Below are 5,513 nucleotides of genomic sequence, written 5' to 3'. Positions count from 1 at the left end.
CCACAGCCTGTGCTGCTGCTCTTATTCGCCTTGGGCACCCCGTGGAGAGGATAAGGAGCCTTCCCCTGGCAAGGGGGTGCCCCCCTCTGCTGAGGAGAGAGCAGCAGCTCATTCAGCCGGAGTGGCTTCAGGTTTCTGAGGCCTGTCTTTGAGGCAGTGGTGCTCATCAAGGTGGAAGATGCAAACCCTCTCCTCTGTTGCTGCATCCTTATCCCGTGTCTCAGTTTGCCAGGACAGTCCTTGCTGCTGGTGAGATTTTTGGTTTTCGGTCTGGAGCAAGAATGCTATTAGGCTTTAAACATAAGACATTTGAGCTGGACTTTCCTGGTCTTGTGAAGAACACGGTGCTCCTCTTCTCCCATGTGGGCTCCGGTTGCCCAGGAGGAGCTCTTGAGTCCCTCAGCGGATGGTTGGTTCTAGGTAGATCTGAGTGGTTTCAGCCTTGACCAAGGCCTCATTGCCCCTAACCACAATCCAGCTGTCATCCTACAACCCAAGCAGCCACGCCTCAGACAATCTGCTTCCCCACTAATACAGCCACCCCAGCTTGCTGCTCCAAAACCCAGGCCCCCCGGCCTCTATCAGCCTGCCCAGGGCTCATTTATCCTCCTGACAATAATGGTAGTTCCTAACAGGTTTCCCACAGAGCCTTAAACCTGCCTTCCTGGATTTTTTCCCAAGTCCACAAGGCTCTGGAATTCAACAGAAAAATTCCTTCTCAGTGTGGATTTCACATTTCTGGTCATGAGCTGCGCCCAGACTGAAGAGTTACTTTGAGGTTTAGGCAAGAGGCAGGTCCACTGAAGCTACCACCTTTCAGACGTGCCTGGGCAGGATTTCAGGGACAATGCAGAGGGTGCGAATGGAGAGCTCCCAAGAGCTTACATGCAGAATTAGGGTTAGGTGAGAGGCCTTAAGCCAAAAGTATGCAAGGGGCCCCTTAGACTCAAACTTTCAGTGGAAACCAGGAGGGAAAGGTGTGTAGCTCAAGCCGTAGAAGAGAGCAATGACTGTCACCTATGAGGGGAGGAGATCATCTCTCGGTTCTTGGGGCCTGTCCTCTGCATCACAGTTTTTGGCCAAGGCAGTGGTTGCAGGACGGTCAGCACCAGGGCACCCCCGTGCTTCAGCATAGAAACAAAATCACAGTGGCCGTTTCTGCAAGACACAGGGATGGGGAGTGGGTAGTGTCCACAGTGGCAGCCACTTGAGCCCAGAGCCCTGCCCCCTTTCTCTTGCCCAAACCCAGATTTCTGCTGGGCCTGCCCAATCCCTCCAAGCAGGGTCCTCCAGGGCCTGTCCATCTGTCCAGCAGGAACGTGGGTAGTACCCCAAATTCCAGGTCAAGTCTGCTGAGCTCTGCCCTCCTCCCTAGCAGCTATTTCACGTGGGGGCTGAGGGGTGCTACTCTTGGTGAACAACCCCACCCCATGAATCGGCCAGAGCTCTAGGTCTGACACTGCCCCTTTTTGCTCATTCTTAAATATTTTTATTGGTCACTTACGGTTCTCCCACGTGGACTCTGGTTGCCCAGGAGGAGCTCTTGGGTCCCTCAGCACACACACAGGCCCTTACCTGGGTTGTCATTTTATAGCTAAGGAGACTGCTAGACTCAGCTCAGGGCCACTGCTCCAGGGGTTACCCTCGGCATTTCAGAGTTGCCCCCTTTTAGTCTCAAATTCTTGCATTTTAACTATAAAATGAGGGGAAAAAACTCAGGACCCAAAACTTACAAGTTATGATAGTTAAGGGGAAATGGCAAGAAGTTCATAGTTCTCCATACAAATAATTCAAATCACATACCAGTGAACAAAGATGATCCCTCTTTCATAAAGCAGTATATATTTCTTCTTCACACAGCATTTAAAAAGTGTCCTTTCCAAACCCTATTTAATGGTTATGACATAGACTCTGATAGGCTTGGGTTCTAATATTGGTTCATTTGAGCTTCAGTTTCTTCATCTATCAAATGTGAAATCCATGAGGTTGTGTATGGTTTCAAAGCTACATTTCATGTAAAGGGTTTAAGCGTTGCTTAAATGCAGTTGTTACTGTAATTATTGATGTTTACAAAGCACTTTTCATATATTACCTGATTCTGTGCCTTGAGAGAGAAGTAAATTCCATATTGCCTAGGATTCTCCCCCCGAGTGCCTCTTTGTTGCTCAGATGTGGTCCTCTCTCCATAGCTAAACCAACTTGGCAGGTGAACTCACTGCTCTCCCCCCTACGTGGGTCCTGACTCCCAGGGGTGTAAATCTCCCTTGCAACACAGGATATGACTCCCAGGGATGAACCTGGACCCGGCATCGTGGGATTGAGAACATCTTGACTTTCCAAAGGGGGATGCGAAATGAAACAAAGTTGCAGTGGCTGAAAGATCCCAAATGGAGTCGAGAGGTCACTCTGGTGGACGTTCTTACACACTATATAGATAACCCTTTTCAGGTTTAAGGTATTGGAATAGCTAGAAGTAAATACCTGAAACTATCAAACTCCAACCCAGTAGCCTTGACTCTTGAAGACGATTGTATAAAAATGTGGCTTACAAGGGGTGACAGTGTGATTGTGAAAACCTTGTGGATCCCATTCCCTTTATCCAGTGTATGGATGGATGAGTAGAAAAATGGGACAAAAACTAAGTGAAAAATAGGGTGGTGGGGATGATTTGGGTGTTCTCTTTTACTTTTATTTTTTCTAATTTTTGCTTTTTCTGGTATAAGGAAAATCTTCAAAAAATAAATTGGGGTGATGAATGCGCAACTATATGATAGTACTATGAACAGCTGATTGTACGCCATGGATGATTGTATGATATGTGAATATATCTCAATAAAACAATTAAAAAAAAACAGCAGATGGAACTGGAAAAAAAACTACCTTGCATGTAAAGTGTTTAAGCATTGCTTAAATAGCAACTGTTATTGTGATTATTGTCATTTTCAAAGCACTTTTAATATATTACCTGATTCTATGCCTTGGGAGAGAACTAAATTCTATATTTGTGTTTTAAATATAAGGTCATTGGATTTCTTGGCTAGGAAGTGGTTAGGGCAGAACTAATCTGGGCACTGTGGCTCCCAGGTAGCTCAGCAAGGTGCTGCTGCCTCTGGCATCTCTGATGCCGTGGAAGTGACGCCTTGAGGATAGGGTGTCCCCACAGAGAATGTGTTCTGCTCTGCGACGGCGGCCAGAGTACAGGGCAGCACTAGAATCTCTCTGAGGCAGTGGCTTTTTACTTTTTTGACAGACCCGCAGTGAGAAATAAGTTGTTATGATCCAGTGCAGACAAACATTGTTTATATGTTACTAAAACAAACATCTCATGAAAAAACGCCCCTGGCGTGCAGTCTCATGTTTTCCAGACTCTTCCCTTTCCCTGAACAATTCAGTCCTATAGCCATGAAGTGGAGCCGAGCAAGATGGGCTTTCCTCCCGAGGGCTGTGGGTGTGGGATGTCAGAGCTCACGTGAAAGGAGGGAGGCCGTGCAGCGGAGGGGCCCAGCCTGGGATGTCAGCCTGAGCAGGGGGAGGACGGGCATCCCCACTGGCTCCCTGTTTTGGGGTGTTAGAGCCCAGTTGGATGAGAGTGTCCATGGGGTGTTGGTGGCCTGGTGTGGTGTTGGAGCATGAGCTGGGTGACAAAAGCATCCCCACAGGGAAGGAGACCTGATGGGTGTGTCGCAGCTGGAATGGGGTGAGGAGGGAGTCCATGCATGGGGGCACCTTGATGTGGGATGTCAGAGCACCAGCCAGGGGAGGAGTGGCTTCGCGTGGGGTGTCAGATTCTGAGCAAGATTGGGGAATGCGGTGCGTGTGTGTGTCCCACATGGGGGGCAGAACCCAAACAGTATGAAGAGGGCCTCCACATGCGAGTACTCCTTCCTGGGGTGCCGGGACCTGAGTGCAGTGAGGAGGGCGATGTACACAGAAGGAAGACCTGTCGCCAGGTGGGAGTCCAAGCAGAGAGAGAGATCCTCCCTCATGGGGGTAGCCTGGTGCACAGTGTCAGAGCCTAAGGGGGTTGACGGGGGTGTCCGTGTAGGGGTCAGCCCAGTGCAGGATTTTGGAGCCTGAGTAGGGTGAAGAGAGCATTTGTGCAAGTGACAATGATGGGGCTTTGGTTACATATGAAAAGATTAATCAGAGATGTAAATATGTTAAAGATAATATGAGCCAGGTTTCTCACTGTTGGAAAGGGTGTTACACATATCAGAAGGAAGAAAACAAGAATAAACCATGTTGTATCAATTTGGAGTAGGTGATAAGGCTTGTATTCATCATTTTCAACATACATGGGTATAGAAATAGGAATAGAAGTAGCTCCATCCACTGACAGGGTCTGGGAGCAGCAGCACCCAAAAGCATTGAACACTGTTGTGCCTAGATCTGGGCTTCTAGATACCATTCTCTACTTAAAAAAAAAAACAAAACAAAACTATGCTTCTTAGAGAAATAGCTGATTCTGATTCTAGGGCTGGGGCCAAAATACAGCATGTTCCTGGAACATATTGTGCCAGAAAGCAAAGAACTAACAAAGGAATGATGTGATCGTATCAAAAAGACACACAAGGCAGTTTGAGCAGATGTCCACTGGCAAAATCTGAGACAACCAACATCAAAATAATGATAGTAATTTTCTGTAAAAAAAAATTTATGAATTCATACTAATAAAAGTAAATGAATAAATTGAAATTTAGATGAAATATACTTTCAAAATACCTTCCTGCACAAAATACTTAATTACAAATGTCAAAAGAGTAACTTTGTAGTGGAGAAACCTGGCAGATACCATCTGAATTAAGTGATCAAAATAAGCTTCAGTAATGAGACAATAAAAGTCATGCACCCTCTGATAAGATGCAATAGGAAAAACACGTCATCACTTCGGCGATATTCTTGCCAAAGAGGCATAACCTAAATCATAAGAAAACATCAGATAAAATATTATTGAGGGATATGATAAAATAACTGGTCTGTAATCTTGAAAAGTGTGAAAGTCAAAGATTGAGGGAGGGTCGCCGCGGGCGGGCTGGTGGGGGGCACCATTGCACGCTCCCGATCCCCTCTATTATTCCCCACCCACCCCACCCCAGCCCCCGGCAGCTCCCTGGTCGGTGCTGAGGTGGCCGAGCTGGCGGTTGGATTATCTAAAACCACAGGGAAAATGGTGGAAAATTCACCGTCGCCATTACCAGAAAGAGCGATTTATGGCTTCGTTCTTTTCTCAAGTTCCCAGTTTGGCTTCAATACTGGGCCGTCGCGTCACCTCTCTACCTCCTCTTTACTGTGGTGATGGGTTATGTGCTCTGATTTGGAGTTAACACGATGACTACCTCTCCACCCAACTCCATTCACACAATCTCAGATGACTATGCTGAAAGTCAACAGCAGAGGAAACACCAAGAAGCAGCCGTTTTAGTAACATGTATACAGCATTAAGAGCTATTCCTATTAGTGAAGTAAACCAAATGTTCTTTCTTGCAGCCAAAGAACTTTGCACCAAAAACTGA

General features: G+C 46.8%; 1 pseudogene; it reads left to right on the top strand.

Annotated features, from left to right (window-relative positions):
- Positions 1-5,167: 5,167 nt before the first annotated feature.
- LOC119516807 lies at positions 5,168-5,513 on the top strand (annotated as a pseudogene).

Source organism: Choloepus didactylus, chromosome 20 (genome assembly GCF_015220235.1).
Source record: "Choloepus didactylus isolate mChoDid1 chromosome 20, mChoDid1.pri, whole genome shotgun sequence".
NCBI classification, from domain to species: domain Eukaryota; kingdom Metazoa; phylum Chordata; class Mammalia; order Pilosa; family Megalonychidae; genus Choloepus; species Choloepus didactylus.
The sequence above is the reverse complement of the archived record's forward strand: the minus strand, read 5'-3'. Positions and strand labels throughout refer to the sequence as shown.